At 47.0% G+C, this 13,052-nt stretch overlaps 1 long non-coding RNA gene across 1 annotated transcript; it reads left to right on the plus strand.

The window, feature by feature from the left end:
• The first annotated feature begins 1,205 nt into the window (after positions 1-1,205).
• Positions 1,206-9,632, plus strand: LOC140849005 (uncharacterized). Its single transcript, XR_012130418.1, has 3 exons — positions 1,206-7,734; positions 8,353-8,435; positions 9,215-9,632. It is a non-coding gene; the product is annotated as an uncharacterized lncRNA (long non-coding RNA).
• The last annotated feature ends 3,420 nt before the right edge of the window (positions 9,633-13,052 follow it).

A 13,052-nucleotide genomic window follows, 5' to 3' on the forward strand; every position in this document is an offset into this window, starting at 1 on the left:
CTGATCATCTGATCATCTACATTTGCCCTCTTACAGCACTAAACTATGTTTTCTACCTTTATCTTGCATCTACCTACCACTTCAGCATTTTATTAAAAATAAAAATAATAATAATAATAGGAGAAATGTGGGATCAACATATAAATCAAGTACAAAAATCAAACGAATATTCATATTTGACCTGATTGTTTATAGGTCATAATGCATGATCAAAACCGAAAGTTTCTGTGATGACTGCCCTTGTACTGTTCACCATGTAAGAATTTATTCACTGTGCAAGAATTCGTTCACCATGTAAGAACTTGTTTGTTATGCTTCAGAAGATTGGAGACTGACGAGAATTAGGCTTGAGATGGATTAATGATTGTACATTGAGCATTGACCCCCCTATACTGAATTTTATTGTTGTTAACAACCATTTGATCAATAAGTATGAGAGATGCCCTCTCAAAAAAAAAAAAAAAAAAAAAAGCAACAACGGTGAGTACGGTTAATGAGGAACCCCTCTGAACTTCAGCCCCTGTACCTGTGATCCCTCCGGAAGCCAGGGCTCCGGGAGGGCAACCAAGCCTGGGCTGCCCAGGGGGCGGGGAAGAAGCAGAGGGCGTCTTGGCAGTGGGAGGCTGGAGAGGAACCTGAGGGGCCGGTTTGCCACCTGCCTTCCCTGTGGCCTCCACAGAGCCCCTTTCTCGTTGACCCCACGGCTAAGATGGTCAGTTTCCAAAAGGGTTCCAGGAAATAGGAGCATTTGCCTCTGAACGGTACTGTTTGCAGAGGAAACTGACTGACTGACTTGCACTACAAAGCAAAGCAAGGTGGTGGATGGACTCAGTGGCCCCAGGACTGGGGATGGGGGAGTGGCTGCGGAGACCCCGATGGGAACCGGGGGCGCTTGTGATGTTTTGGCCACCAGGGTGTGTGTGTGTGTGATTTGGCCACCAGGGTGTATGTGTGTGTGTGTGTGTGTGTGTGTGTGTGTGCGCGCGCGCGCGCGCCGGCGCGCTTGTGATGTGTGTGTGTGTGTGTGTGCGCGTGCGTGCGCGCGCGCGCGTAGGGGCGCTTGTGATGATTTGGCCACCAGGGTGTGTGTGTGTGTGTGTGTGTGTGCGCGCGCGCGCGCGCCAGCAGGACACCTTGTCTCCAGCCACAAACCTCAAACACCCACCACTCTCAAGACCCTCAGGTGGCCTGGGGAAAAGCCATCTTGCTTCTGAGTCAGGAGTTTTTCCAGGTCCCAGGCTGGTGTTGGCCTGTATCTGACCCAGCACCAGCTCCCTGAGTATCAGGTGGAGAGCCGCTAGCACTGGAGGAAGTCCTTCGTGGCCTGCCTCTCAGCCCATCTCTCTGACGTCCTGGACTCCCTGCATTTCTGAGTGCATCTTACCTGTGTTTTTGCACATGCTATTTGCTTCCATTTTCCAGAGGGCCTTCTGCACCCTAACCTCTGACCTCCTGGTGGGGAGTCGGGCCCTGCATCATAGGTGGGGAAGAAAGTCTGGTCTGTGCCAGCAGCTGCATTTGCAAGTTTTTATCCTGAGCTACCCAGTCCTGGGTGCTGGCCCTTGGGGAGGGAGAGGCCTGCCTGAGCCACAAAGCGGCAGTCCCTAAAAGACAAGGCCGGGGCTGTGACAAAATGACTCCTAAGGATAGAACGCAGAAAGAAAATCCAAGTCAATTGTTTAGTGAACATCTCAGCCCTCTTGGCAATTTTAAAAATTTTTTAATCCTTAATAATCCTTTGCTAATTAAATTCAACAAAGCTGGCATGGCCCCCAGGACGGGGCCCAAAGGTGGCCAGAAACAGGGCTTTTAGAACTGGGAGAGAAGTGGGACTGATGCGTTCCTACCTTTCACAGCTCCCTGCCTGGAGAGGTCCTATTGTGAAAGGGCAGGTATGAGGGCTGCAGGTCACACAGGTGGCCACACGGTGGTGCGAGAGGATCAGCTGTGCCTGCTCAGCGCCTCCCTGGGACCAGACCGGCCCAGGTTCTGGTCCCACTCTCTTGTTCCCAGCCAGGAGCATCCCTTTCTGACCCCCTGTACATTCCGGAACTCCTGTGTGCAGGGCCTGGGCCATGCACAGAGCATGCCAACTGACAGCTGAGCAGACGGAGCGATCACATCACCTGAAAAGCAGAGTGCAGGGGAAACCTTCAAGCTCCAGGGCTGGACCAGGAGGGAGACTGGTCCCAGGTGGGCCTGTGGTGGGGATGCAGGCACTGAAGGACCCTGTGGGTCCCTGTTCTTAGGGAGGTACCACTGTTGTAGCCCCATACATCCTGCTGTCTCCTCTCCTCAAGGAGCTCCATGCAAACCAGAGGTGCACACTCGAGTTCTTGGGTAGGTTTTATGGACTGGCAGTGTTTTCTCAGGGGAACATTTATACACAACCACTTCAGACTCCCAGGCCTCCAGTCCCAGGGTGGCTGGCTGTCCTGGTCGGGCAGCGCTGAGCAATGCTTCTGGTAATGTACTCTTACCCCGGTGTGTGTGCTGGAGGACTGGCCCCCACTCCCTCCACGACCCAGGCCTGTTCACACATTCGGGTTAGTCCCTGGCCCCTGGTGCCATTTGAGTCCCTGACCACTGACTCTGAATAGGCTTATTATTGTTTGTTCAACATTCCCCACACCTGACCTTGCCCTGTTCTCCACCCCAGCCCACCCTGGGCCTGCAATTTCCCCACTTTTCTCTCCACTCACCTCTCCCTGCTGGCCTCTGTCTCCCCACAGATAGTGCTAATGACTGCTTCAGCTCCCCACGGTGCCTCCCTCTTCCCACCTCCTCAGCTCTAACTGTTGAACCCCTAGCTTCAAACTGAGATTGTAGGGGAGGCATTTCCTGGAGACTGAATGGAAAGAGTTGGGAGAAAAAGGGAAGGATTCAACATTTATTAAGCAGAGATTGAAAATGTTCCAGAACTCTGATTAAAAGAGGCCACCAGTGCTAGGCAGGGTGAATAAAAAGAGAAATTTTAGAATACTGGGGATAAAAAAATATGAATGTTTATAGACAAAAGACAGTCTACTTGCAAAAGTACATAATACTAGAAGCAAGAAGAAAATGAAGTCATTATCCTCAAATTCTGAGGAAAAATAATTCCAAACTCAATTCTATATCTACCTAAATGTAAGAATAAAAACACATTCTGAAGACTACAGAATGGTTAGTATTGAACAAAATTCCTTTTTGAAAATATTACCAATTGATGTGCCCTAGTATTAGGGAAAATTAATCTAAAAATGGAATGCAAACAGTAATAAGCCAAAAACCAATAAAACTTATTAAGTCTAAATAAATGTTGATTGCTTAAGAAAAACAATCTGCAACTAAAATCATAAATATTATCAACAAAGGTGCTAAGGAGTCTGTGGACTAGAGAAGGGTAAACATGTGCTGAAGCTCTTGTGTTGCTGGAGGATGGACATACGTTCTGATTAATTCTAGTATTGGTAGAATAAGATTAAGTATGTTCCTGAAAACGTTAAGGGAAATCTCCATAAAAATAAAAGTGGAATGTATAATTTGCAAACTATTAGAAGGAAAGGTGGAAGTGGGAAAAATGAAATCCAACAAATATTAGGAAATAGAAGAAAAACAAAGCATAGGAAATAGAAAACAAAAGCAATATCAGAAATAAGTTCAAACACTGCAATAATTACAACAAATATGAGTGGGTTAAACTTACCTAATCAGGAGAAAATTTCCACAGACAAAACAAAATCCCATCTTCAAGGGACATAAATGGTAATGATCCAAGAAGGTTCTGAACAGGAGAATGGAAAAGACATACTAAATAAGTCCTAACAAAAGGATATCAGTGAATATACATCAATATCAGGCAAAACAGAATAGAGAAAAAACATAAAGAGGACAAAGTTGAATTCATGTTGCTGAAAGACAAACTGCCAGCAAAACAATAGTTACAAAATTTTATGCTTCTAACAACATAGTTTCAAAATGTTTAAAACAAAAACTGATAGAACTGCAAAGAGACACAGACAATTTCACAATCAGAGTAGGAGACTTTAATGTGTTTTTCTCAGAAATTGACGGATCAGAGAGGCAAAAGTAAGGATTATATATACATATATGTATCATGTGTAAAGTTCAAAAAATTACATTATTTACAAAAATATATTGAATGGTCATAAAATTGAGATACTGAAAAAGAAGAGATAAAACTAATTATTTTGTAGACAATATGATCATCTTAGAAAAGGGAGACAGACTTAATGGCAGAATTCAGCAATGTTGTTGGATTATAAGATCAAGTGTGAGAACGATTGTTCCCCAGGGAAGTGGAAGGGAAAGAAAAGGATAGCTATGGGAGATGGCACTCCAAAGGCAGGGCAACAGGCCAGGACAGGCCAAGACCACTAGGGGAGGCCTCTTCTGGCAGACGAGGTGAGGTCTGGGAGGTGAGAGTCTCAAAGTATAGGGAAGGTACAGAGCAGGTGAGTGCCAAGCACCTCCCCAGTGGTTTACACGAATGATCTCATCTGATCCTTGAGATGGGTTCTCTTAATACCCTCATTTCACGGCTGGAAAACCTGAGATGTACATGGGTAAAGTGAGTCATAGTGGGGCTGGGATTTGGACTTATACCTGATGCCAATATAGCTCTTAATCTCTAAGCATGGAGAACATAAACAACCATGCCCTGCTCTGGATACCTTCTAGCAAGAGAGTCTGTCAGTATCATCTGATTCTCAAAAGAAGTCTGTGACCCAGGAAATATGAAGATTCCCTGAGTCGCATGTTGGGATAATTTCCAGAACTGGAAATGTGGGACTCTAACAGCCTGGCATGAGGGAGGGTGCCAGCTCCCGCTGCCTGTGGGGCCAGGGGAAGCCTGGGTGAGAGGCCCTGGCTGTTCTGATGCTTCCATGAGTCAGGACAGGACATCTTTCAGGCTCTCAACTCAAGAAGAGACGGACTCTCCAGACACCATCTCTCTAGTCCAACATTTGTTTTATAAATAAGGCCTCTGAAGCTCAGAGAGGTTGCCCAGGTCACCCAGGGTCCTGCAGTTGGTTGGTGGCTGATGTAACCAGGGAGCAGTGGACACCACCCCATCTCACTGCCCTGACCCCAGTGGCCCAGCCTCTCCTCCCGGTGTGGCTCCCAGGCCTGAGGGATGAGCCCTCTCCCACCCAGAAGATGTCAGCCTGTGGTCAGACGGTGTGACATGGGTTGACATTTGTAACTTGTGGTAAAATACACATAACGAAATTTACCATTTTAACCATTTACAACTGTACAATTCAGGAACATTAAGTATGTCCACAGTGTTGTGTGACCAGCATCTCTATTTGATTCCAGAACCTTCTCATCACACCCAACCTTTTAGCAGCCACTCTCCACGTTCCTCTTCCCCAACTCCTGGGAACCACCCATTTACTTTCTGTCCCTGGATTTGACAGTTCTGGACATTTCACTTGAGCAGAATCAGACAACAATCTTCTATGTCTGTCTTCTTTGACTCAGCATAATATTTTCAGGATTCCTCCATGCTGTAGCATGTATCAGGACTTCATTCCTTTTTACAACCAGCTACTATTCTTTTTGTGGATATGCTGGGTTTCAGTGCTGCCCATTCATCTGTAGTTTCCACCTGTTGGCTCTTGTGGATATGCCTCTATGAACACTGATGTACAAGTTTAGTTTGAGCCCCTGCTCTCAATTCTTTTGAGTGAATACCTAGGAGCTGAATTGCTCGGTCATATGATAATTGTAGGCCTAACTTGTTGGGGAACAGCCAAACTGATTTCCAAGTCTGGTGGCTATTGCTGGCCCTTCTTCTCCACATTCAGCAGCTTCCTGACCCCAGCTGCCTCCCTTGCAGCTGCACCCACTTCCTTACTGTAGCCCCACCCACCCTCCTGAGTTCCAGACCCACCACCCATATCCACACGGCCTCCTGGACCACACAATGCATGTCTCTCTCACAAGTCTGCCCACCATGCCTGCCCCTTCTCTCTGACACTGACTCCCTCTACTCGGGGTCCCTGGGCCTGAGGTTATGAGGGCAACACCTACCTGTTGCTTGTTCTCACACCAGCATTGTCCCTTTCAGCCAGCAAGGCAGATGCTAATGGTGGGGAAACAAACATTCATGGATGGGGAAACAGGCTCAGAGAGGTTCACTTGCCCAAGACCACATAGCCAGTAAGTGGTGGAGGGAAGGTCTGAAATGGGCAGTCTATCCCTTCAAGGGTGGGTCCTTGGGCTCCTGGGAACAGCAAAACCTGCTGACTTTGAGAAGAGAAGGTCAGGGATTAGGATGTAGGCTCCAGAGCAGCGGGAGGTGGTGGCTCCTGGGAGAAGCACCTCTCTTGGGGTCAGGTCAGAGTGAGGGTACATGCAGGGGTGGCAGCCATCAGATCCCACATTTCTGACAATGGTAGCCCTTGAGGGCCTGCTGAGCCCGAGGGAGTTGGCAGACAGAAGCAGATGGCAGCAAGCACTTGGCTGATGGATGGCTGAGAGATCATGGTCTTGTTCCAATGCTGTTAATTGACTTGAAGCCAACATGCCACTTTTCAGAGGCGATCTGTATCTCCACAGGATTTGTGGACTGGAGCGAAGGGGCACCTGGGCACCAAGGATAATCTGAGCTCGGCGAAGGAGTCAGGTGGTGGGTGCAGGTGGGTGAGGGTGCGGCCCCCACATGCCAGGGCCTGGGCACAGTGCAAACAACCAGCCTGCAGCCACTCCACAAGCCCCAGAGAAGAGGAAGGAGAGAAAGCAGTAGCGGGGAAGGTGGAAGGAGGGACACTTAAGCTGGGACAAGGAGCAGGAATTAGCTGCATGAAGAAGTGGCAGGGTCTGAGGGGGAAGGGATGGCATATGAAGACCCCAGGCAGGCAGGGGGTGGCCTTGGAGGGCCGAAATGGCTGGTGAGGCTGCGAGCGTGGACAGGGGTGGGTAGCAGCAGGAGGAGGCAGAGGTGGGCAGAGCCTCCACTGAGCCCTACCCCAGGGCCCCCGCCTGTCACGGCACCTTCAGCCGGCAGCCTCCTGTCACGGTGAGCTGCCCATGCCCCGCTCCCAGACACTGCAAGCGTCTGCCAGGTCACAGACCGCCTTTCTCAGCCTCATCTGCACCTGGTGTGGGGGCTGGCTGGTGCCTGGTGAGTGTCTGCAGGACAGATAAATAAATATATTTTTGAATCAACCAACGCATCTCAGAAACCAGGGTTAGGTGAGGTTGAGGGACACAAGTGACCCTGCTTTTGCCCTAACTCCTGGGAGGGGTAAGGCAGTGCCCTGGGTGGGGCTTCCAGAAGGCAAAGGATGTATTTAAAGGAGCCAGACAGGGAGAAAGAGGAACTAGGTCTCCATGCCTCTGCTGGGAGGTGAAGCACCTTCTTGAAAACTTGGAGGGCTTCCTGGAAGTAGCAAGCCCACGGTAGCTGGCGTAAGCTGCCTCGCAGGGCTTCTCCCCGACTCCCAACCCGGAGACCCAGCCCTTCGCAGCCGGGGCTTCCTTCCCCTGGTTTCCAGGTCTGGGAGGGGCCACGGGAGGTAGGGTTGCAGCAGCTGGCCCTTCTCAGGGACACTGTTTAATCCATCAGGCTTTACTGCTTTCCTGAGCTCTGTGCCCTTCAGCCGAATATTCAGGCTGGCTCCTGGTTTAGCCTTGCCTGCGTCTGTGCAGCTCTATTTTTACGGCCTTGGTGATGGCTGATGAAAACATTTAAAAAGACACAAAAATTAGAAAATTTAAAAGGTAGGTGCCAGCTGTTCTGTTTGGAAAGTGGGGTGACATCTATGTTCTCTCTCCCTGAACTGCATGCTACCCCCATCCCCCCTCACCCCAAGGGCCCAGGGCTCAGGAAACCCAGTGCAGGCCCGTTTGGCACTCACTCCCTGTAAGACCCCAACCAAGCACCTACGGGGCCTCTGTTTCCACTGTGTCCAAAAGAAGTTTGGATGGGTTCATTCTCCTTGCATGGTGGGTGATTCAAGAGCTTTTTTTCCTGCAGGGGCTAGTGGTGGGGGTGGGGTGTTTCCCTGCCCTGTTTCACCTTCCCTCCTCTGTCCCTTTGACCAATTTCCCTAAAAAATGCCCACTCTTGAATGTGGTAGAAGTGTCCCACCAGGCTCTTTGCGGAGGATCGGGAGGTGGAGTCTACAGCCCTGAGAGGCAAGTCTTGACTCTGCAGCTTGCTGGCAGTGTGACATTGGGCAATGTAAGGTTTGGGGTCTCAGCTTCTACATCTGTTAGAATGGGGGTGGCACCACCCACCCTGCTCACCTCACACAGCCGTGGTCGACCCAGTCTCAATAAGTGGACGTGGTCGATGACACTTGGAGTCCTGTTGTGATACCCGTTCCTATGTCTTAGGTGCCTAAAGCAGACCCTGAGACAGACTTGGATGTGGGAAGTTGATTTGGAAAGTGATTCCAAGAGGCACAGATAGAGGATTGGTGAGTGGGAAGGAGAAGGGGGTCCAATCACAGGGTGTGGGGACGAGCTGGTTACCGCTGTGGGCAGCTGAGGTTTGGTCCTCTGGGGACCCCTAGGAGCTAGTAGTCAACATGCTGCAGGTTGTCCCAACCCAGAGGGTCAGGCAGCTGGCAATTTGCTCATCAGCTCCCATCAGTCATTCGCTGAGGGCGGCTCCCAGGGGCACTAGCTGCCCCTCCCTCTGGCTTGCTCTGTGCATGAGCTCTTGGGCCAGAGGGGGTCCAGCTTGCATAGGGGCACTGCCAGCAAGCAGGAGAAGGTGTGTGGGGGAGACGTCTTATTCATAGATGGGGAAACGAGGCTCTCAGGGAGTTGGGCACGGGGCAGAGCCAGCTGACGCCTCCAGGCTGGCCTTCGGAATCGCACATGCCCTTGGGGAAATGCAGGGCCAGCACAGGTCTCCAGTCCTGAGCTCTTGACCGGTGAGGGTGGGGGGGTCGGCATGTCTTTGGGGTGACCAACAGCTCTATATCTATGGGAGCGTGCGCAGAGGATCACCCCAAGATCGAGGCAGACTCTGAATGAGCTGCTTGCACACCAGGTGGATGCCAGCCCAGCCTTGATATGGGGATCCGGAGGCCTGGCTTGGCCCCAAAGCCTGTGCCCCACTGCCCCTGCGCTTCCTGCTGCCTCTCAGGCCCGGCAGCAGGGTGGCTTCAGGGAGGCAGCCTGCACAGGGTGGAGTGGGGTGGCGGGGAAGAGCTAGTTCCCAGGCTCAGCACTCCGTTCCTGCATTTAGGCTCTTCAAGAAACTGAAAAGTCGAGAGGATACAAGATGGTGGCTTGAGAGGTGAGACAGAGGCCTCTTCCCCAAATTACATATAATACGAAAATATAGTTAATACAACTAATCCTAAAAGAGCACCAGGAAAGAAGACTGCACTAGACTGCATACACCTGGAGAACAGAGCAGACCTCATGAAACAGGGTAACGTACCAAAGCCTTGATCTGGTGGGACCCAAGCCCTTCCACTACCCAAGCTTAAATTAAATAAAAATGTTAGTATTTGTCTTTAATTCTTCATTGAATTACCTACCCATGCCCTTTACCTACTGGGGCATTCTTTTCTTTTACTGATTTATAAACTCTTTTTATATATTAAGGCTACTAGGTCTTTGAAATGTATGTTGAAATCTTTTTTACCAGACCATTAAACTTCAAACATTGTTCCCAAATTGTTTTGCTGTAAGAAGCATTTAGTTCTTTTTTTAAAAATTTAGTAATATGTTCTCTTATTGTTTTTTCTTCAGTATCATGTTTAAGTATACATGTAAGAAAATATAAATTCCTAAAGCACTAGCATACTTTTGTTTTTTACCTTTAAATATTTTAAATACAAATAAAAAAGGATAATGTGTACCAGGTGCACAAAACATAAAAACATGAATTTTAAAACATAAATTTAAAACTTTAACTCCGGAATTAATTAAGCAATATGCAAACAATGGGCTCATGGGTGGGAGGAAGAGAAACAGAGCCAGGAGGGGATAGAAGCCTAGGACTGCTGAACACCCAGCCCTGGAGATATGCTCTGGGAGCACAAATCTACATTGCATGGTGCTCTGGAGATTAGTGGGGTTGGAAAGCAAAGACAGGCAGAATACTTGGATAGATTGAGATTCCAGTTGTTTGTGGAGGATGGGGATCCACATCCGGCTGTTTGGGACAAAGGAAAGGTGGGCCATCTGAGAGGCTTCCTAGCAGTGAGAGGGTTGCTGAAGGGGTGGGGTTTGTACAGAGCTTGCTGGGTGGGAGAAGGGAAAGGTGGACAAGGTTGTCTGGGTGTACTCTGCCCAGCAGGTTGGGAACTTTCAGGAGCTTCAGGTACTCCATTCCCCTGGCTGGCTACATAGCTCCAAGGGCCCCCGCTGTGCTATGCAGTCTGCTGTGCCTTCCTCCTGGCTTGCTGGCACTGGCTCACAAAACGGCAGTCCCTGCCATGGTGTCAGGCCAGCCAGATGGAGGCCCCGCCTATGGCAACTACAGACACAAAGCACAGAGGCTTACACCTGTGTGCTCAGTCCACTAGTTCTGACACTGGAGACAGGCTCTGTAGCCAGGAAGCAGGAAACAGCTCTTTACTCCCCCCAGGCACCAGCACCGCTCCCCTGTGACCCCTGACATCACTCCAGGGGCAGAGCAGCTCCAAAGACTATAGCTTCTGGGCAGTAGAGGGTGCCACATACAAATATGAAATGTCAAAGAAACCTGGTTCAGACCAAAATCTCACAAACACCAGAAAAAGGGCCAAATGAAACTGAACTCATCAATCTTCCTGAAAGAGAGTTCAAAATAAAAATCATAAACATGCTCATGGAGGTACAGAAAAATATTCAAGATCAGGGACAAATTTAGGATGGAGATTCAATCATTAAGAAATTCCATATCTGAAATGAAACATGCAATGGAAGGATTTAAAAGCAGATTAGATGGAGTAGAAGAGATGGTAAATGGAATAAAAATTAGAGAAGAGGACTACAAAGAAGCTGAGGCACACAGAGAAAAAAGGATCTCAAGAATGAAAGAATATTGAGAGAACTGTGTGACCAATCCAAATGGAACAATATTTGCATTATAGGGGTACAGAAGAAGAAGAGAGAGGAAAAGGGATAGAAAGTGTCTTTGAGGAAGTAATTGCTGAAAAGTTCCCCAGTCTGGGGAAGGAGATAGTCTTTCAGGCCATGGAGATGCACAGATCTCCCAAAATAAGGGACCCAAGGAAGACAACACCAAGACATATAATAATTAAAATGGCAAAGATCAAGGATAAGGACAGACTTTTAAAAACAGCTAGAGAGAAAAAAGATCACATACAATGAAAACCCACCAGGCTATCAGACTTCTCAACAGAAACCTTACAGGCCAGAAGGGAGTGGTATGATTTATTTAATGCAATGAAGCAGAAGGGCCTGGAACCAAGAATACTGTACCCAGCAATATTATCATTTAAATTTGAAGGAGGGATTAAACAATTTTCAGATAAACAAAAGCTGAGAGAATTTACCTCCCACAAACAACCTCTACAGTGCATTTTTGAGGGACTTCTATAGATGGAAGTATTCCTAAGGCTAAATAGCTGTCACCAGGGGAAATGAAACCACAGCAAAGAAAGTAGAACAATTAATTACTAAGCAGATGCAAAATCTTATCAACTAACCCCAAAGTCAATCAAGGGATAGGCAAAGAGTAAAGAATATGATACCTAATATATAAAGAATGGAGGAGGAAGAAAAAGGAGGAAAAAAAAAAGAACCTTTAGGTTGTGTTTGTAATAGCATACTAAGTTAAATTAGACTGTTAGATAGTAAGGGAATTACCCTTGAACGTTGGTAACCATGAATCCAAAGCCTCTAATGGCAATAAGTAATTACCTATCAATAATCACACTAAATGTAAATGGTCTGAATGCACAAATCAAAAGACATGGAGTCACTGAATGGATAAAAAAGCAAGACCCCTCTATATGCTGCCTACAAGAGACTCACTTCAAACCCAAAGACATACACAGACTGAAAGTAAAGGGACAGAAAAAGGTATTTTGTGCAACTAATACGGAGAAAAAACAGGAGTTGCAGTATTTGTATCAGACAAAATAGACTTTAAAACAAAGAGAGTAACAAAAGACAAAGAAGGACAACAAGAGGATATAACTATTATAAATAACTATGCACCCAACACAGGATCACCTACATATGTGAAACAAATACTAACAGAATTAAAGGGGGAAATAGAAGGCAATGCATTCATTTTAGGAGACTTCAACGCACTACTCACTCTGAAGGACAGATCAACCAGACAGAAAATAAGTAAGTAGACAGAGGCACTGAATAACATATTAGAACAGATGGACCTAACGGACATCTACAGAACACTCCGTCCAAGAGCAACATGATACACATTCTTCTCAAGTGCACATGGAACATTTTCAAGAATAGATGATACACTAGGCCACAAAAAGAGCCTTAGTAAATTCAAAAAGATTGAAATTGTACCAACTGTCTTCTCAGATCACAAAGGGATGAAACTAGAAATAAATTACACAAAGAAAATGAAAAAGCCCACAAACACATGGAGGCTTAATAACAGGCTCCTAAATAATTAATGGACCAATGACCAAATAAAAACAGAGATCAAGCAATATACAGAGACAGTTGACAACAATAATTCAACACTGCAAAATCTGTGGGACGCAGCAAAGGCCGTGCTAAGAGGGAAGTATATTGCAATACAGGCTGACCTCAGGAAAGAACAACAATCCCAAATGAATAGTCTAAACTCACAATTAATGAAACTAGAAAAAGAAGAACAAATGAGGCCCAAAGTTAGTAGAAGGAGGGACATAATAAAGATTAGAGCATAAATAAATAAAATTGAGAAGAATAAAGCAATAGAAAGAATCAATGAAAGCATGAGCTGGTTCTTTGAGAAAATAAACAAAATAGATAAATCCCTAGCCAGACTTATCAAAAAAAAAGAGTCTACACACATAAACAGAATCAGAAATGAGAAAGGAAAAATCACTACAGATACCACATAAACACAAAAAATTATGAGAGAATACTATGAAAAATTATAT

The sequence above is a fragment of the Manis javanica genome, chromosome 4 (genome assembly GCF_040802235.1).
Source record: "Manis javanica isolate MJ-LG chromosome 4, MJ_LKY, whole genome shotgun sequence".
Taxonomy (NCBI): domain Eukaryota; kingdom Metazoa; phylum Chordata; class Mammalia; order Pholidota; family Manidae; genus Manis; species Manis javanica.